General features: G+C 39.0%; 1 long non-coding RNA gene across 1 annotated transcript; it reads right to left on the minus strand.

Annotated features, from left to right (window-relative positions):
- Positions 1-443: 443 nt before the first annotated feature.
- Positions 444-7,063, minus strand: LOC132346748 (uncharacterized). Its single transcript, XR_009496687.1, has 2 exons — positions 3,455-7,063; positions 444-1,554 (listed from the first exon to the last, which is right to left on the minus strand). It is a non-coding gene; the product is annotated as an uncharacterized lncRNA (long non-coding RNA).
- Positions 7,064-22,089: the final 15,026 nt, after the last annotated feature.

Below are 22,089 nucleotides of genomic sequence, written 5' to 3' on the forward strand. Positions count from 1 at the left end.
CTGAATTTAAAAAGCCCTAAAATAAGACACAGCCAAATAATTAAATAGAAAAAAAAAAAACAACCCAGCAGTGGATAGACACATGGGAGGGGGGTGACTTCTTAATCTGTCAATTGCTCTAAGGACAAGTTTGAGTCTACACTATCTAAAATTATTAGATTAGAATGTAAGAAACTCAGTCAAATATCCAGATGGTTAATTTACTTGAAACCACTGTTTCTGAATGTTTGGCCATATGGCAAGTTACAAACTAAACATCTGGATAAATTGTGTGCTGTCTTTTCCCACATGTAATTTGGTGTTGTGCCAGAGATGTGGAGTTGCCATAAACATCCACTTTCTCCCAGATGGTGAACAATCTTAACATATCTCTGTTTCTCCTTCAAATAAGCTAAAGTCTGCACTATCTGGTCATAGAGTTGTAGTGAATCTTTCTCGAATGGTCATATTTCAGAAAATTGCATTTATTGGTAATGAAAACATCTACCAACTTTGTCAATAAAGGCCAGTTCATTTTCTTTAGAACTGAAAACACTATATAGAATTTTATTCTATCTGTTCCTACATGCGATTTCAATTGTTTCCCCCCAATAGTTATTCCATATTGCAGTGGTCTTAAAAATGCAGTCCTCGGACCAGTAGCATTTACATCACCTGGGAACTTGGAAGAAATTCAGATTTCAAGCCTTACTGCAGATCTCAGTTCAGTTGCTCAGTAGTGTCCGACTCTTTTTGACCCCATGAACCACAGCACGCCAGGCCTCCCTGTCCATCACCAACTGCAGGAGTCTACCTAAACCCATGTCCATTGAGTCGGTGATGCCTTTCAACCATCTCATTCTCTGTCATCCCCTTCTCCTCCTGCCCTCAATCTTTCCCAGCATCAGGGTACTTTCAAATGAATTAGCTCTTTGCATCAGGTGGCCAAAGTATTGGAGTTTCAGCTTCAACATCAGTCCTTCCAATGAACACCCAGGACTGATCTGCTTTAAAATGGACTGGTTGGATCTCCTTGCAGTCCAAGGGACTCTCAAGAGTCTTCTCCAACACCACAGTTCAAAAGCATCAATTCTTCGGTTCTTAGCTTTCTTTATAGCCCAACTCTCACATCCATGCATGACTACTGGAAAAACCATAGCCTTGACAGATGGACCTTTGCTGACAAAGTAATGTCTCTGCTTTTTAATATGCTGTCTAGGTTGGTCATAACTTTCCTTCCAAGGAGCAAGCGTCTTTTAATTTCATGGCTGCAGTCACCATCTGCAGTGATTTTGGAGCCCAAAAATATAAAGTCAGCCATTATTTCCACTGTTTCCCCATCTATTTCCCATGAAGTGATGGCACCAGATGCCATGATCTTTGTTTTCTGAATGTTGAGCTTTAAGCCAACTTTTTCACTCTCCTCTTTCATGTTCATCAAGAGGCTCTTTAGTTCCTCTTCACTTTCTGCCATAAGGGTGGTGTCATCTGCATATCTGAGGTTATTGATATTTCTCCCGGCAAACTTGATTCCAGCTTGTGCTTCCTCCAGCCCAGCATTTCTCATGATGTACTCTGCATAGAAGTTAAATAAGCAGGGTGACAATATACAGCCTTGACGAACTCCTTTTCCTATTTGGAACCAGTCTGTTCCATGTCCAGTTCTAACTGTTGCTTCCTGACCTGCATACAGGTTTCTCAAGTGGTGGGTAAGATAGTCTGGTATTCCCATCTCTTTCAGACTTTTCCACTGAATTAGAAACTATGGGACTGAGAACCAGTCATCTGTGTTTTAATAAACCCTCTAGGTGATTCTGGTGTACCCTACAATATGAAGATCACTGCTGTAATTAAAAAAGTCTAAACTTTCAGAACTGTTTCACAGTTTGGTATGAATTGCATTTGTAACTCTTTGAACCAAGAGAAATAATTTAATTCTTTATTATAGTTTCTTTATGTCTCCAAACACAAACGCTCAGGCTTTTTGTGTATCCTTAGTCACTCAGTCATGTCCGACTCTTTGCGACCACATGGACTGTAGCCCCACCAGGCTCCTCTGTGCATGGGATTCTCCAGGCAAGAATAGTGAAGTGGCTTGCCATTCCCTTCTCCAGGGGACCTTCTGGACTCAGGGATTGAACTCTGGTCTCTTGCATTGCAGGCAGATTGTTTTACCATCTGAGCCACCAGGGAAGCCCCTCAGGCTTTTTACCCATTTTAAATTTCTCTACTCAGCTAACAGCAACAAAATAAGGCAGTCTCTTCCCCTCTTTTCATTTATTAAACGTTTTACTTCCTTCAATAGTTTGTTTTGTTTTCTCACATCTTCAGGACGTTTATGGAATTTGGGCCTGAAGGTATAATGCCAAGTGTAGGTCATTTCTGTATGTAAGTGCTGAAATTCTGTTGAATATACTTCTATTTTCAGCCAATCACTGAGCAAACTTTTAAACCTATTTTAACATCAATATTTTATATAAACATAAAAATATTCAAGAAATCATGTAGCCTTCTCAGAGAAGTTGAGAGTTCTAATTCTGAATTATGAGCCCCAATTTTTGGCAAAATTATTCATAATTTCTATGATTCATCTCAAAGGAGGGCCATACCAACCACAAGATGTAAATTCTTCTATCACTGTAGAATTGTAGACTTATTCATCCTTGGTAAACCCTCTAAATGGTATTTATTCAGTCACTGAAACTAAATGAATCTTGACCTAAAATTTTGCATGGAATAGATGAAAACATGCATTTTACAACTGTTTGCTGGTGTCTCAGTGGTAAAGAATCCATCTGCTAATGCAGTAGATGTGGGTTTGATCTCTGGGTTGGGAAGATCTTGAGAAAGGAATGGCAACCCACTTAAAAGAAAATTCAAGGACTTCCCGGTGATACAGTGTATAAGAATCTGCTGCCAGTGAAGCGGACATGTGCTTGATCTCTGGTCTGGGGGATTCCTTCTGCTATGGAGCCACTGGGCCTGTGTGCCACAACTACCGAGCCTGTGCTCTACAGCTGGAGAGCCACAACTACTAAGCCTGTGTGCTGCAACTGCAAAAGCCCATGTACCTAGAGCCTGGAAACCCACTCCAGTACTCTTGCCTGGAAAATTCCATGGACTGGGAGGCTCCTCAGAGCCTGGTAGGCTACAGTCCATGGGGTCGCAAAGAGTCAGACATGACTGAGTGACTTCACTTTATATGACCACATGCAGTTTGACTATGAGGTAAGAAACAAGAAAGCCTGAATTCCAATCCCAGTTTTGTTACTTACCAGCTATGAAGTGCGAACTATAGCACAGACTGAAAGTTGATTCTCCATAGGGATTTGTTCTTGTTTTTATATTAATGGAATCCCCCAATTTCAACTAGACAAATGGAGCCCAGAATAAGATTCCCTAGGTCCCTTTTCAGCCAGGTGTGGTTGCATGTGATCCTGTCACCAGAAGGGGTGTATGATTTCCAGAAACTAACCTTCCCTTACATGGTTTTTCCTTCTTACTAGAATGTGATCATAATTCCCAGACTTTCGGCAGCCTTCTTTGACCATGAAGTGACCTTGGGTCTGAAAGCCTTATATTGTAGAGTAATAAAATAAAAGGATCTTGGGTCCTGCTCCCGTGGGTCACGATTGCAGCCCTGGACCTGAGAGAAAAAGATAAACATAAAGGTTTAAGAAAGAAAGAAATTTTTTCTTATTTAGGCCAACACATTTTGAGTTTCTTTTTCAGTCAATCTTAATCTCAACAAATGATATTTAATTACTTTGAGCCCTAACAGTCTTATTTGTGATATGCAAATATCTTATTCATAGAGTGCTTTTTGGGATTTATCAAGATAATATATATAAAAGCATTCCAAAGTAATATACAAATGTAAGTTCTTATCATGAATTGCATAGCATTTCACAGTAGCAATTTGATCGTAGTAGAAATCAGAAGCACTGCTGATGCTTTTTTTTAACAGTGATAATCTTTTTTCCTAAGTAGAAATATATACAAGAAGATTCTTGTCAACAATTGTTAGAGTTAACAATTGTTAGAGTTAATAACTATTAACACAAAATATAATAGAACCACAGTCTTTGCATTTAATTAATATTTTCCAACATTTCATGGACAGTTTGCGTTAATCATATCTAAAGGCAGGTTTTGAACATTTTTATGAGCTTTATTTTTCAGATAACCGATTCAGGTATATCACAGATGTAATTCAGATATTCTTTTGTGGTCCTGTTGATTTTCCTTTTTATCAAGGCTGTTAACTCACAACAAATACCCTTGAACATTTTGGGGCGAGAATGTTTTATGCCACAATAACAGAACTCTGGGGTTTTGATTACACATTTCTCTGAGTGCTTCAGAAGAATCAAAGTCCATCTGGGAAGAAAATTCCGGAATTAATTAGAGCTACTCCTTTGGTCTTATCCCTACCAAAGCAGTGCATCTGTGGTTGGACTCCATTTTTCATGAAACAGAGTTTCATGGCCTGCAAACTGCTTATGAAATAAAAGAAGCTCTTCGTAATCAATAAAATAGCAAATAGGCACTGATGGCATTCATCAGAGAAATCATCTTTGATTTGACTGCAAAAAATTTGTCCCACTCATTGAATGTATAAAATGTCCAGATTCATATCCTGTGATTTGAATTGCTGCATTCATGAGATCATGGGACCATGTAGGAAGGGGAGGAAGAATTTCATTGAGTTATGATGCAAGGTTAACGCTCTCTTTTTTAAAAGGGGAAGTTATTTGATTTGTGGTTTTTTTTTTCTTTTTTATGGCTATGCCATTGTTAAAGATATTGCTTGTGCTTGCTTAGTTTCTTTGTAATGGCTACAGTCCTGTCGGACTCTTTGTGATACTTTGGACTGTAGTTCACTAGGCGCCTCTGTCCAAGGGATTCTCCAGGCAAGAATACTGGAGTGGGTTGCGATTTTCTTCTCCAGGGGAGCTTCCAGACCCAGGGACTGAACTCATGTCTCCTGCACTGCAGGAGGATTCTTTACCCGCTGAGCCATCAGGGAAGCCCAAAGATACTACTTATTTTTTTAAATCAAAGATTCATAAGAGAGATTTTTCACTAAAATAATTGCTACAAAAGTTTTTTTCTCAAGATAGGGATATATGAATATACCAGTTTTATATTAAACATTGATTAAACATGTACTTTTATGAGGAAAAGGGAATTTAGCTATTCAATACTTTTTCTCTATTCTTACATGCCAGGAAACTCAGAGATTTAATACTAAACTGACAACTCACTTCAGGTTTCAAATAACATTTAATTCATGGTTCCTTCAAATTAAATTGACTATCTTCTATCATTTTTTATTCCTTAATTAATTTATGTACTATTTAAATGCCTTCTATAGACAGAATGCTAATTAAAATTATGCAAGTACTGAAGTAGATTGAACAAAGATGTCATATGCAGATTATTAACTTTGTAAAAACATTAATAAGAAAAAGGCAGAGATCTTTGGGATTTAGTTTTTTTGGAAACTGAAAATAAGCCTTAAAACAACAGAATTAAGTTCCTAATATAGAAACATATAAGCTTGTTCTGGTTTTACAAACAAAGATAAAAATTTAAATAAAATATAAGATTCTTATGTAGGAGAAAAAAAAAAAACTGACAAATTCTGACATATTTCCAACTCGTTGTGACCCTGGTTTTGCCAGCTATCCTACTGGGAGGCAGGGCTCTCAGCTCCCCTGCTCCAGAATGAAGGGTTTGGACTAGATGATTTCTCTACCTCCAACATTCTCTAACTCCATGACATTAAAAATTTCTATAACTCCACAATACTACAAACTTCTATAATTCCATGACATAATAAAACTCTGCAAATCAATGATGTAATGAAAGTCTATAACTCACGATACAACAAACTAAAACTTCATCACTGACTGAATAGACATGAGTTTGAGCAAATTTCTGGAGATAGTGAGGGACAGGGAAGTCTGGCATGGTGCAGTTCATGGGGTCACAAAGAGTAGGACATGACTTAGTGACTGAATGACAACAGCAGAACTTCATGATACAATACACTTTTATAATTCCATAAATCAAAAAAACCCTGTAACCCTATGGTACAAAAAATTCTAAAATCCACACAATAACAGAACTCTTACATATAGGTCCAACCAGAGCAAATTTTAATGGTTCATTCCAGGAGAGATCTACTTTTCTCCTAAGAAACTGTGCAAAGTAAGTTGCTTCCCTCCTCACCTGTATTTGGGATAATTGCTGTTCATTGCTATTGCTCATGTAATGATGAAAAAGAATTTTTCACAGAGGGAAAATAAGATATGGCTATTCACTAGTTTCATCATTACTTGGAAATATAGTTAATTAAACAGATTGTCCAAGATGAAACACTAGGAACAATGATTATCCTGGATTAATTTAGCTTTTTTTCTTTTACTTCTGAAAGGTTGTACGTGTCATCTTTCTATGACGGTGGTATAACGATCCTCTCTTTGGATACTGAAAAATGCATTCTTATTTGTAATTCAAGTACATAACTTTTTACAGAGCAGAAAGATGAAAAAGGGCAAAATAAACCAAAAAAAAAAAAAAGATACAGAATCTAGTAGAATTCATTTCAAATATATAAGCTGAACTTTTAAATGCAGATTTAAAGATACATTTAAGTTTACCTCTTCATTATATTTTCTTCAATTGCTCTAACTCATCAGTTAAAGGAAATGGCAAACCCACTCCAGTATTCTTACCTGGAGAATCCCATGGACAGAGGAGCCTGGTGGGCCTCAGTCCACAGGGTCACAAAGAGTCAGACACAACTGAGCGACTTCACTTTCACTTTAAGATATAATCTACAGTGTTCAGCCTCTAGTTACTCTGCAAATGTATCACAGGGGTAGTTCTGGTGCCCCTGTTTTACACATTCATTTAGGTACTAGTTTAATAGATATTTGCTGAGTACTTGCTAGAAATTCAGAATATAAGTGATAACAATACACATTTTTCATACTCATAAGTTCATAATTGTGTAGGCTTTGCATCTTAGAGAATATTTAGTTAATATAAATAGCTTTTTATTATTTTCAATTTAAAACAGGAATATATATATAGCAGTGTCACAAAATGATTTAATAAATAAAGTGTTGCTTATTAGTAGGGATTAGTAAACTAGCTAGTAGAAGAATGAATGAATTATATAATAATTTAGAAAAATTCTTAATCAATGGCTTCATGACAGAATAATTAAAAGCAAAATATGGTATCATATTATATATATATGTATATATATTTATTTAGAAATTTAGTTGCCAAATTTCCCATCCAGGAGTCCTATATATAATGTAATAAGAAATGATGTTGTAGCTTTGCTTCTTAGAGGTCTTTCTTGTTCCTCTACCCCTCCTATTAATGAAGAAAAATAAGCTTCATTGTTGCAAACAAACCTATTTTGTAGATAAATATATTTCTACCATAACTGGTAATACGTAGTTTTCTTAGATCCTGAGAACAGAGCCAACATTTTAAAAAAATCAAATAGGAGAAAGAAGAAGGAATAAAGTAATCATTTACTTACCCAGGGAAACAAAAAATAGCATCGCAGGAAATCTAATGTGTGATTCAGAGGATTTATGGGAGTACAGATGGTAAAGGAATGAAAGACATTTACATGTTCTTAAATGAGAATATAAATGTCCGATTTTTTAAATTGTTTTTACAAGACAATAAAAATACAATTCTCGTTCATCTTGTGAAGAGGATGGGCGAGGAGAGGCAATGCAGGACAAAGAAGTCAGCTAACTTTTACTGAGTGCCCTTCCAGCTACTTCCACAAGTGCTGCTTCATGCTTGGTGTCATCATTTAAACATTTTATTTGACTTAGGAAGAAACAAAGTAACCTACGATTTGACTCCAAACCTGTTTTTCAATTATGCAACATTCCTTCTCCATATAAGGATCTAGGATGACATCTCCAGCCTAACAAGTGACACTGACCTGGTAGCAAGGATTGTTTTCCAAGTTTTAAAGGCAGCTGCGTCATAATTGGCCAAAAATAAAACATATAATCAAAATAGAGACAACTTGGCTCAACTGAACTCAGTAAAATTGTAAAGGAGAAATCAATATTTAGAATGAAGACTATTCTTTACAAAAGAAAATTGATTTTTATTTATCTATAAAATGCATGTGCGAATAATGTAAAATCAAGATAAAGCAATTCACAATATGCACAAAACTGATAAACATTATGACAATTCCCCTTTAGTAAAAAGATAAAGCCATCGCAATCTGTCAATAAAACCTGAAAGAAAAGATTCACAGTCGTGCCAATTTTTAACTGCTTTTATCAAGCACACCTGAATAAAAATGTGCCTTACTACAAAAGCTCAGTCAGTCAGATGTTCTCTCCTTTCATTGTGAATCACTATAGAGATAGGACAAAATGGACTCCTTTTAACTTTCCACTTTTCTAACTGTTTGCTGATTAGTTCCAGGATATGGACTTTAATGTGAAGGATTTATTTGGAAATTCAATATACAAAGAGAATACATAGCTAAAACTATTCAAAGATTTCTAATGTCTTGATAGGCAGACATATATTTCCATGATTTATAGGTATGTATACATACATATAGGCTTCCCTGGTAGCTCAGCTTGTAAAGAATCTGCCTGCAATGCAGGAGACCTCAATTTGATCTCTGGGTTGGGAAGATCCCCTAGAGAAGGGAACCGCAGTAGAATTGTGGAACTGCCTGGAGAATTCCATGGACAGAGGAACCTGGCAGGCTACAGTCCATGGGGTCGCAAAGAGTCAGACAGGACTGAGCGACTTTCACTATACATATATATGGGGCTTCCCAGGTGGCTCTATGGTAAAGAATCTACCTGCCAATGCAGAAGATGCAGGTATCATCCCTGGGTAGGGAAGATCCCCTGGAAGAGGAAATGGCAACGCACTTCAGTCTTCTTGCCTGGAGAATCAGGTGGACAGAGGAATCTGGTGGGCTACAGTCTATGGGACTGCAAAGAGATGGGACATGACTAACTAACTGAGCATGCATGCATACATCCACAAGTATAAATATCTGATAAAATTTCCTGATCATGGACTTACTGCTACTCAAAGCTGTCTCCTATCTGAAACACTAATAACATTTTTGGCAGCATGAGCCCATTTCAAAGGTCAAAGATACAGAGCTTGATTCTTCACTTAAGCTAAGAAAAATGTTTATAGACAGAGCCTTTTTAACACCATACATGCTCAACCAATTTTCTTGAAGTTTGGTCCAGATCAAAGTAAAGATTTTACTTCTGTTGTCATTCTGTGAACAACTAGTGTTAAGAAATATTTTCCTTAGACATTACAGAGAAGAGTCTCATCTGTAGGGCCATAGCTAGAGATACATAAGAATTAAAAAGGATTAAAAAAAATGCATCTAGAAGTAGGTTCTGACATAGTAAAGAAAAATTACTAGCTGATGTGGTACTCAGTGGAGAAGGCAATGGCACCCCACTCCAGTACTTTTTTTTTTTTAAACTTTACAATATTGTATTAGTTTTGCCAAATATCGAAATGAATCCGCCACAGGTATACCCGCGTTCCCCATCCTGAACCCTCCTCCCTCCTCCCTCCCCTCCCCTCCCTCTGGGTCGTCCCAGTGCACCAGCCCCAAGCATCCAGTACTGTGCATCGAACCTGGACTGGCGACTCGTTTCATACATGATATTATACGTGTTTCAATGCTATTCTCCCAAATCTCCCCACCCTCTCCCTCTCCCACAGAGTCCATAAGACTGATCTATACATCGGTGTCTCTTTTGCTGTCTCGTACACAGGGTTATTGTTTCCATCTTTCTAAATTCCATATATATGTGTTAGTATACTGTATTGGTGTTTTTCTTTCTGGCTTACTTCACTCTGTATAATAGGTTCCAGTTTCATCCATCTCATTAGAACTGACTCAAATGTATTCTTTTTAATGGCTGAGTAATACTCCTTTTAATGGCTGAGTAATACTCCCCCACTCCAGTACTTTTGCCTAGAAAATCCCATGGACGGAGGAGCCTGGTAGGCTGCAGTCATGGGGTCGCTAAGAGTTGGACACGACTGAGCGACTTCACTTTCCCTTTTCACTTTCATGCATTGGAAGGAAATGGCAACCCATTCCAGTGTTCTTGCCTGGAGAATCCCAGGGACAGGGAAGCCTGGTGGGCTGCCGTCTGTGGGGTCGCACAGAGTCGGACACGACTGAAGCGACTTAGTAGTAGTAGTAGTAGTAGTAGTAGTAGTGGTACTCAGCAAGCAACTGAAACATTAGAAACTGTGCAAGAAAGTAGAAGAAAGGAGACTGCCTCTGGCACTTTCTTCCTGAAATTTAAAGATAATATACTAAATATTTAGGATCTCCAAAATCTTAACATATTCTCAATAACTTATATTCTTTTGGTATTGAATAAGAGATAACAATAACTGTTAAAACTTAATATTTAGACAATATTAAAAAATTAAAATCACCTAACCACTGTTAGAATATAAGCATGTCTATAACAATCAGTGTATATATGTATATACACACACAAAATCTTATACCCTATTTTTACTTAGTTTAGTATTTAATTTAATATAAAAATATAATTTTAATTAAATATTACCCATAAATATCACTAATTTTCCCAATGGTATTACTATATTTTTACATAATATACTTTATACCTAAATCTCTATTATTTAACATTGAGATTATTTCTTTTTTGTTTTCTGCTTTTATAAATAATGCTATGATGAATATTCTTGTGCAGAAACCTTTGTTCACATCTCTGATTACTTGCATTGAATAATTCCCTAGTAATGGAGATCACCAGGTAAAATGATCTATTTAAGACTTTTGAGAATATTAGGAGTGGTCCTCCAGAAGATCAAATCACTTTATATTTATGCCCCCTCTGTATAAGAGGGTCTATGCCTTGCATCTTTTGTCAACTCAGATATCATCTATTAATTTTAATCCATGATATTTCGATGGATGAAACAGCATCTTATACTACCCTATATATATATAGTATACTTATATTATTTGGTTCTTTGATTTCTAGTGAGTTTGAAAATGTTTAAAAACACATGAGCCATTTGAATTCCTATTTTATGAATTTTTATTCCTCAATGAGTACTTTTTCTCTCACTGAATTGCAAAGACTCATACATATTGACAAACTTGCCATACTTGTTAAAAGCAACTTTTTCCCCCTGCTTGACAGAAATTTCTGGGGCTCATACTAAGATGAGAAGCAACTGCTCCAAGTTAATTACCAAAATTTGGGTTGATTTGACCACAAGCAATTCAACAAATTTTTATCTCTTTCTATGTGCCAAGAACCACACTGGGTATAGAGTGCAATCACAAGGACCCTGTGCTCCTGTCATATGCTAGACACAGGAAGATGCAGGTCTATAAACAGCTAATTAAGAAATGTTGCTAAGGCCTGAGATATTTACATACTATGAGGCTTCTCCGGGGAAGTGAGGGCAACTGGTGTTGTAACTGAATTCCCTTTACACCTTATTTTGCTCAGAAGATAGACTCATATACATTTTACACAGACATCACACAGATAGACATACCATACAAACACAAAGCACACACACACACACAACCTCCCTTCATATATATTTTTTACAGATGTTGCAGAACAGGCAGCAGGGTCAGTGACGATGGAAACAGGACAAGACGGGTCTGTTAGAGTCATTATTTCCTTCCTGCAGCCCCTTTGGAATTCATGTTCCAGAGACACAGTTCACGCAGACACAGCTCTTTGCTTCCAAAGTTCTCTCTGGCTTCCTGCCACGCTAATCACAGAGGAACACAGGCCAGGCTCAGCTGTAAGATAATCATTCCATGTTCACTGACTTCAGCAGAATTTCCAAAGAAGTGAACCAAGGGCACAGCATGGCTCATTGTTAGATTAAAAAATAATAACAATGAAACTTGTTTGTCACAAAATGATAAAATGGAGGTGTCCGTGTCAAAATAAGAAACACAAATATTTTCTAGGATTATAATAAAATAACAATTCAGTGTTCAGAGGATAAGTAACATTCGTCCCTGGCAAAGGGATAAGACACCTTCTTTTCTAATATTTTCTGGCCTTTTCAAGGGTATCCTCATTTACCCAGGAAAAGAGAATGTACTCATTGAGGTTAAGTGACACAGGTGGTCAAAAGCAACATTGGAGCTGAATCCAAATATTACGATCCTTGGCTTAGTGTTCATCTTCATGCACCATGTTGCTTCCCATTGAAGTACATGAAGTGTAGGCTTGATTTGCAATCCATCTACCCAAGAAAAGGTATATGGGCCATATGGGGATATACTAGGAGGATGCTGGTGAGTGAAAAAAGGGGAATTCAGTGTAGCCTGGAGGGGACAGTCCACAATAGGACATGTAAGGTAGAGATAGTGGAGGACAGGGAAGTCTTGGGTACTGCAGTCCATTGGGTCGCGGAGTTGGACATGACTTGGCAACTGAACAACAGCAACAACAAGGTAGAGATATCCATGTTCAGGCAGGATTCTGACACCACCATCACCACTGTAGCACCATCATCACCACCACCATCATCATCACCACCACCATCATCACCACCATCACCACCATCATCACCACCATCACCACCACCACCACCACCATCACCACCACCAGCATCACCATTACCACTGTCACCACCATCACCAGCATCACCACCACCATCATCAGCATCACCATCACCACCACCAACACCATTGTCACCACCACCATTACCAGCATCATCACCACCATCAGCATCACCATCACCACCATCATCAGCATCACCATCACCACCACCAACACCATTGTCACCACCACCATCACCAGCATCATCACCACCATCATCAGCATCATCATCACCACCATCACCACCATTATAAGCATCACCATCACCACCACCAACACCATTGTCACCACCACCATCACCAGCATCATCACCAGCATCATCAGCATCACCATCACCACCATCATCACCACCATTACCACCACCGTCACCATTGTCACCACCATCACCAGCATCATCACCACCATCACCATCTCCACCATCATCACCCCTGCACTGCCACAGCCTCCCAACCACTGTCAGTGTTATAAACTTTCTCTCCTCGGATCATCCTCACTTGGATTCCGAGATGCCATTTGTAAAACTCTTACTTGACTGGGTCACCCATTGCTTGAAACTTACTACCTACAAGGTTAAGCTTAAGCTAATTGACATGGCTCTTCTGTGAGCTGTCTATGCCTACTCTCTACCCTGCTTTTCCATTGACCCTGGCTTGAACTTGATGCTTCAGGTTTACCTCATCCTTTTAGGAGGCCTCCCTTTTCCCCTTTAACTGGGTCAAGTGCCCATCTTTAGATCTCCTCTATGTTACTCCATTATTATAATTAACTAGTTTTATTAATATTTTCTAAAATTTAAAGTCTTATTTTTGTGTTTGATCTATAGGACATGTTTGTTAGGAAAGTCCACTGAACTTGGTAGTAAGAGCATCAGACTCCGAAGCCAGACTCTCTGGGTTTGAACTGCTGGCTTAACTGTGTGACTTTGTATGAGTTACTTAACCTGTCTGTTCTTCTGTTTTTCTGCCTATAAAATGGGAATGATAATATTCTATAGTGTTTGGGGAGAATTAAATGAGTTTATATATATATATATATATATATATATATATATATATATATACACATATGAACTGTGGCTGGCATATCCATGCTACATAAGCTATAGAAATATTTGCTATTGTGACTGCAATTAAAGGGACATATGACATGAACCTGACCTCAACGATCATTCAAAGAACTACTAGAAACACAAAGAATATATGTAATAAGAAAGGACAACTCATAACTGAGGTCAAACTACATTAGCACTAAACATTCAGACTAATAGACAAGAAATCTTTCTGCATTCTAGAAAAGGGAAAGACCATTTCAGGCCCAAGGATGCAGAATGTCAAAAAGTTCATGAAGGTGATGGGGCTGGAGGGATAAGCAAGATTCACGATCTGTGCTCTCAGTGGGGTTCGATGGGCACTTGGCACAGAGCAGTCTTCTGTCCTCTGTCGTGTGCAGCCATCCACACATCAGGGCATGGCAGACTGCTGTTAACCCAAGCTACCAGGCGCTTACTGACAGTAGTGCCCCCTTTTGACAACCATGAAAGCGGTATACATTTCCAAACATCTAGGAGAGTGGGACTGTACCTGGTTAAGAACCTTGCGGGCAGAGAAGAGTAGAAATGGACATTCCAGGCAAGAACAGCATGAGCAAAAGGATGATGGGTTACCCAAGAAGGGTTACAGAAAAGGGTGTACGGCTAGGTATAGCAGAGACGTAATGGGCCAGAATGTGAAGCAACTTGATGGATTGAGAAATTAGACTGATGTGCTGTTGTGCACATTCTCTACTTACATCTCAGTTGCTGGAACTGAGTGGAAGGAATATGAACTTTAGAATCAAACCACCATGGGTTTGAGTTCTGTCCTACTGTTTACTTGGTAAATAAATCACTTTCACCTCTCTCAGATCCATAAAAGAAATGTATAAATGGATCACTGTGCAGGATGAAGAGGTACGCTTGTTACAGTGCTTAGCAAAGTGTCTGAATCACATAATGTGCACCAAAAATGTGAGCTTGCTTTGAAGTTCCTCTCTGCCTGCCATCACCCCAGGTTAATAACTTGCACCTGGATAACTTTCCACTTCGTTTTATTTTTAACTAGAACTAAACACACCTAATTGTCAAGTTTAGACATTGGGAAAGCATGCATTCTTCTCAGAGTGTCTGCAACAAATTATAGTTTCAAGGCTCAATGGTACATTCCTAGGGGGTGCTGCTCTTAAGGGGGCCACTTGAGAGTGGTTTATTTAGAACACTCATAACAAAGCATCATGAAGAGGCAATTATCCTGTGCCTTGAATATGGTAAGAGGAAGAAAATGATTACTTTGGCAGGCAGAATGGATATTCTTTTTTATATATGGCCTATCACATTTTTTTTTCCAATTTCACTGAAAAGAAAACTTTAGAGGCAAATTTTTTAAAGTTTCTATTTTGCAGGCTCTTCAACAAGCAGAAATGTACCTATAATTGGCTCTGTGGCTTCCATTCCCATTTAATATGAAGCCTCCACCTTTACTGCTTCTCCCTGTCTGTCCTCTGATTGGATGCTCTAGGCGCCACACTGGTTTGTATCAAATGAATAGTTGAATGATGGATTGTTGTTGTTGCTGCTTAGTCACTAGGTCGTGTCTGACTCTTTTGTGACCCCATGGACTGTAGCCAACCAGGCTTCTCTCTCCATGGGATTTCCCAGGCAAGAATACTGGAGTGGGTTGCCATTTCCTTCTCCAGGGGATCTTCCTGAACCAGGGGGCAAACCAGCATCTCCTGCAATGGCAGGTGGATTCTTTACCGCTGAGCCACCTGGGAAGCCCAACCTATACTATATTCAACCTGATTAAGCATCTTTCTGATGTGGTTCTTTACTTCCTACCAGGAAACACTGAACAAATGGGTTCTGGACTTCAGAATTTCTCTTGCTTCTTGACTGGGACAGTAGTTGTGTCAAATTAAATTTCACATTTCTTAACAACTGCCTGAGACACACCTACACAAATTCACTCATCTTTCTCTTGCCAAATCACACCCCCCAAATGCCCACTGTGTCATGACCTTTTTATTACCAGTGCGACTCCTGATGCCTGACCAGTTTAGATTTCAAATTCCATCTTAGTTCCTGAATTCTAAGCTCTACCTACTTTAGCCCCTCACCTTTGGTTACTGCCTTGCCTTTTGCTTTACGTGTGTTAGGTTGCTCAGTCATGTCTGACTCTCTGTGACCCATGGACTGTAGCCCACCAGGCTCCTCTGTCCATGAGATTTCCCAGGCAAGAATATTGGAGTGGGTTGCTATTTCTTCCTCCAGGGGATCTTCCTGACCCAGGGATCAAACTCACATCTCCTGCTTGGTAAGTGGATTCTTTACCATCTGAGCCACCAAGAAAGCCCTTTTGCTTTAAAACATGGCTTCTTGCTTTTTCTCTAGATTCATTGACCTTGGCTGGCCTCAGTTATCTTCAACTCTTTAGTAAACACCACTTGTGTTTTATTTTCCACGTAGACCACTCGTTCAAGTCTTTATTGAATTTGTTATAATATTGCTTCTGTTTTATGTTTTGTGTTTCTGGCCGTGAGCTACATGGTACCCTAGCTCACTGACCACGGATGGAATTACACCCTCTGCATTGAAAGGCAAAGTCTTAACCACAGGACCACCAGGGAAGTCCCAGTAAACACCATTTACATTACCAATGTAGGCTAACTGTGAAGAGGAAGCAGTGATGGGTGAGGAGTGGGCGTGGGGGTCATCAGGCTTTAAACAAGGAATTGAGAACATTCAATGCGACCTACAAAGGATGGTGGGAATAGTTAGAAACTGCTGCCAACACACCTGCTCCCCAAGCCTCAGAGCATGGACCTTAACTCTGAAAAGCAGTGAACTGGTCTAATTCATCTTTGTATCCTTGGTAAGTAAATGCCTGAATAAAGGAATGGAAGAATGTCAGAGAGATAGTTATGAAGCAGCATGAAGCATGGCTGTACCTACAGAGTCTTCTATTCATACGACCCTCCTTTCTTACTGGCTTTAAGCTACATGGAAGGGTTAGAAATAGGTCAGGGTGAATAAGGAAGAAGAAAGTGGAGAGAGGCCAAAAAAGGCGGCACTGGGGCAGGTTCCAGCTTTCTGGGTTTTGAACTAGATGAACTCGCCAGGGCCGCAATCAGCTGTGTCCTGTGTCCTGGGGCTTCATGGCAAGAGTTTGAGTTACATATACCTTTGCTGCTTATTTGTTGTGTAACCTTGGGAAAATTACCAAATCTATTTGAACATTCCAGCTTCTTAATCTCAAGTTTGTGAAAAAATAGTCTTGAAACTCGTAGACTATAATGAGAGTCAAATAAGAATGTAAAACACAAAAGTGCCTTATACAAAGCTGCTGCTGCTGCTGCTGCTAAGTCGCTTCAGTCATGTGCGACTCTGTGCAACCCAGAGACGGCAGCCCGCCAGGCTTCCCCGTCCCTGGGATTCTCCAGGCAAGAACACTGGAGTGGGTTGCCATTTCCTTCTCCAATGCATGAAAGTAAAAAGTGAAAGTGAAGTCACTCAGCTAAAGCTCAGTAACTTGTCCACATGTGCTATCTTTTTCAGGAAGAAGTTAATAGTGATGATTCCTTTTTAAGACTTCAGGTTTAAGGCTCAAAGTGCCAGGTGTATCTTTCCCACATACCAGAAAACAAACAAACAAACAAACAATAAATAATTGACTTATTCAACAAAATTTTAAGCATCTTCTAATGCTATGCCAGACCTGAAAATGTTGAGTAAAATAGTCTAGCAGGTAATATGGATTTATAGCAGAGGTCGGAAAGGATAAACACCTCTATGACTTACTCATTTAGTCATTGTCTCTTATGTGTTATTCCTACAAAATGTGTACACCTAAGGATAATTTTTTAAAGCTCTAATCTGTCCAATACTTATTTAGTAAAATCATAGAAGCTAGCATCTCCACTTAAAATGTCAAAATGTTTGTGGCATTCACAACAAACATCACAGAGAATTTTTTTTTCTTAAATAGCTAATCAGTTATACATTGTGCATTTAAGAATTAATTTATTAAATCCACAGTGTTACTCAGCCAAACAAATATTGACATGATGTATCATCACAATATGCTCTCAATAACAGCTTTTAAATTGCTAAAGAGTCTGTCAGAAAATCAGAGATTTATGCCAAAAAACTGGCTCTCTGCATATGTCTGCCAACCTTGGCCAGTGATTTGCATCCAGACAGAATTTCCACACACCCTTGATATAGCAAAGCAGGTTATTACAGGGCCCCAAACCTACTTTTCCAATGATCACAATCTCTTTGTAGTTATCAGTGTACATATATTTACTAAAAGTCTTCAATGTGTCTGTAGATTATTGAATGTTCAATTTTTTCAAGCAAAGTGAGATCACAGAAATGTTCAATAGCAAGCTATGAGATCCTTCCTAGTTCAGTTCAGTGGCTCAGTTGTGTCTGACTCTGTGCAACCCCGTGGACCACAGCATGCCAGGCTTCCCTGTCCATCACCAACTCCCAGAGCTTATTCAAACTCATGTACATTGAGTCCATGATGTACATCCAACCATCTCATCCTCTGTCGTCCCCTTCTCCTCCTGCCCCCAATCCCTCCCAGCATCAGAGTCTTTTCCAATGAGTCAATTCTTTGCATGAGGTGGCCAAAGTACTGGAGTTTCAGCTTTAGCATCATTTCCCCCAAAGAAATCCCAGGGCTGATCGCCTTCAGAATGGACTGGTTGGATCTCCTTGCAGTCCAAGGGACTCTCAAGAGTCTTCTCCAACACCACACTTCAAAAGCATCAGTTCTTCGGTGCTCAGCCTTCTTCACAGTCCAACTCTCACATCCATACATGACCACTGGAAAAACCATAGCCTTGACTAGACGGACCTTTGTTGTTAAGTAATGTCTCTACTTTTCAATATGCTATCTAGGTTGGTCATAACTTTCCTTCCAAGGAGTAAGCGTCTTTTAATTTCATGGCTACAGTCACCATCTGCAGTGATTTTGGAGCCCCCCAAAATAAAGTCTGACACTGTTTCCACTGTTTCCCCATCTATTTGCCACGAAATGATGGGACCAGATGCCATGATCTTCGTTTTCTGAATGTTGAGCTTTAAGCCAACTTTTTCACTCTCCTCTTTCACTTTCATCAAGAGGCTTTGTAGTTCCTCTTCACTTTCTGCCATAAGGGTGGTGTCATCTGCATATCTGAGGTCACTGATATGTCTCCTGGCAATCTTGATTCCAGCTTGTGCTTCTTCCAGCCCACCGTTTCTCATTCTGTACTCTGCATATAAGCAGTTAAATAAGCAGGGTGACATTATACTGCCTTGACGTACTCCTTTTCCTATTTGGAACCAGTCTATTGTTCCATGTCCAGTTCTAACTGTTGCTTCCTGACCTGCATATAGGTTTCTGAAGAGGCAGGTCAGGTGGTCTGGTATTCCCATCTTTTTCATAATTTTCCACAGTTTATTGTGATCCACATAGTCAAAGTCTTTGGCATAGGCAATAAAGCAGAAATAGATGTTTTTCTGGAACTCTCTTACCTTTTCCATGATCCAGCGGATGTTGGCTATTTGATCTCTGGTTCCTCTGACTTTTCTAAAACCAGCTTGAACATCTGGAAGTTCATGGTTCACATATTGCTGAAGCCTGGCTTTGAGAATTTTGAGCATTACTTTACTAGCGTGTGAGATGAGTGCAACTGTGTGGTAGTTTGAGCATTCTTTGGCATTGCCTTTCTTTGGGAGTGGAATGAAAACGGACCTTTTCCAGTCCTGTGGCCACTGCTGAGTTTTCCAAATTTGCTGGCATATTGAGTGCAGCCCTTTCACGGCTTCATCTTTTAGGATTTGAAATAGCTCAACTGGAATTCCATCACCTCCACTAGCTTTGTTCATAGTGATGCTTTCTAAGGCCCACTTAACTTCACGTTCCAGGATGTCTGGCTCTAGGTCAGTGATCACACCATCGTGATTACCTGGGTCGTGAAGATCTTTTTTGTACAGCTTTTCTGTGTATTCTTGCTACCTCTTCTTAATATCTTCTGCTTCTGTTAGGTCCATACCATTTCTGTCCTTTATTGAGCCCGTCTTTGCATGAAATGTTCCCTCGGTATCTCTAATTTTCTTGAAGAGATCTCTAGTCTTTCCCATTCTGTTGTTTTCCTCTATTTCTTTTCACTGATCGCTGAGGAAAGCTTTCCTATCTCTCCTTGCTATTCTTTGGAACTCTGCATTCAGATGCTTGTATCTTTCCTTTTCTCCTTTGCTTTTCACTTCTCTTTTCACAGCTATTTGTAAGGCCTCCTCAGACAGCCATTTTGCTTTTTTGCATTTTTCTTGGGGATGGTCTTGATCCCTGTCTCCTGTCAGGAAGACAAATGTCACAAATCTCTGTCCATAGTTCATCAGGCACTCTATCAGATCTAGTCCCTTAAATCTATTTCTGACTTCCACTGTATAATCATTTAAGGGATTTAATTTAGGTCATACCTGAATGGTCTACTGGTTTTCCCTACTTTCTTCAATTTAAGTCTGAATTTGGCGATAAGGAGTTCATGATCTGAGCCAGTCAGCTCCTGGTCTTGTTTTTGCTGACTGTATAAAGCTTCTCCATCTTTGGCTGCAAAGAATATAATCAATCTGATTTTGGTATTGACCATCTGGTGATGTCCATGTGTAGAGTCTTCTCTTGTGTTGTTGGAAGAGGGTGTTTGCTATGAACAGTGCATTCTCTTGGCAAAACTCTATTAGCCTTTGCTCTGCTTCATTCCATGTTCCAAGGCCAAATTTGCCTGTTTCTCCAAGTGTTTCTTGAATTCCTACTTTTGCATTCCAGTCCCCTATAATGAAAAGGATATCTTTTTTGGGTGTTAGTTCTAAAAGGTCTTGTAGGTCTTCATAGAACTGTTCAACTTCAGCTTCTTCAGCATTACTGGTTGGGGCATCGGCTTGATATCGAATGGTTTGCCTTGGAAACAATCAGAGATCATATGGAGGAAAGGGAGGGGGTTAGAGATTTCATTGTGTGATTTGAACAGCATTGGTGAAGCTCAAACAAAGGAGATCATCTATAATACAGCTAATGATTAATGTATTTGTTTAACAATGGGAGAATGTACCACACTTTTGAAAGAATGATTAATTCATTTCTGAGACAAAGAGTAAATCCCTGCTTCAAGTAGTGAGGAAATATGAGTATATACGTTCATCAACTCTTCTGGCTAAAGGAATTATTTGTAGGGGCCTAAGAGGTGGAAATTTTAAGTTTTCATTCTTTATCATAATCTTCTGACGTCTTTATTAAGTACCTGCTATGAGCAAGGCAATTTGAACATCCAGTTTCAGTCATGATTTTTCGCTTTTATAAAATATATAGTTTAAATTAGAGACAAATATAACTCTGCATTTAATAATGGCTATAATGGAGTGTACAAAATGCAATGGGTGCTTAGACAGCTAAGCACAATACCTAACTCTACTTAGAGGAGTGAGGAAAGGCTTCACATCTTTCAAACTTGATGAACGAGTCCCAAGCTTTGCAGGCAGGCAAATGGAGAAAGCAAAGGAGCATCAAAGATACTGAATATTACTGGTAGTTCAGCGTAGGTGCAGTGTGAACTGGAGAATGACACTGTAAGAGAGACAGCAGCAGTAACAGGTGACTCTGAACAAAGACCATTTCACGAAGGGCTGCATATGTCACAAAGGGCGTAGATTTTTGTTCAGTGTGATTTTCACTAGTGGAACTACATGATCATGTTTCCATGTCACATTATCTCATGATAACTGTGTGGAAAAAGGAAATGGAGGCTAGATGCTTCTATAAGAGCATATATAAGATGATGAGGGCTTTGGACAGTGGAGATGGTTATTATGTAAACAGTATCAATCCGATTTTGTCAGTTTTGTGATTGGTTTGCTAAGGCAAGAGAAAATCAAGAATCTTAATGAGTTTCAAATACCTGGTTTAGGTAATTAGGATGTGGCTAATAGACTGCACAGATCGAGTTAAGAATGTTGAATTAATGGTTTAATTAAATAGTGTGGTTTAAATAGTGATTTATCCATCTCAGGCACTATCGGAGTGTAATTCTAGAATTTCTATACTGGAGGGGCTTATATACAACAGTCTGGTTGGAGGAGCAGATTACCAGGAACTTACCCTGTAGCTGTATCAAGACACATAGGTTAAAAAAACATAATTGTCTGTACCACCTTCTAGAGCAGTACCAGACTCAAAGTTATCTTTGACTGGCTTTTACTTAATGTCCTACAATCTTACCATATTTACACCATATTTTAATAAGTTAGTCATTCAGTTGTATCTGACTCTTTCTGACCTCAGGGACTGTAGCCTGCCAGGCTCCTCTGTCCATGGAAAGCACTGTTGTGAAGAATGAGACACGTGAA

The sequence above is a fragment of the Bos taurus genome, chromosome 12 (assembly GCF_002263795.3).
Source record: "Bos taurus isolate L1 Dominette 01449 registration number 42190680 breed Hereford chromosome 12, ARS-UCD2.0, whole genome shotgun sequence".
NCBI lineage: Eukaryota > Metazoa > Chordata > Mammalia > Artiodactyla > Bovidae > Bos > Bos taurus.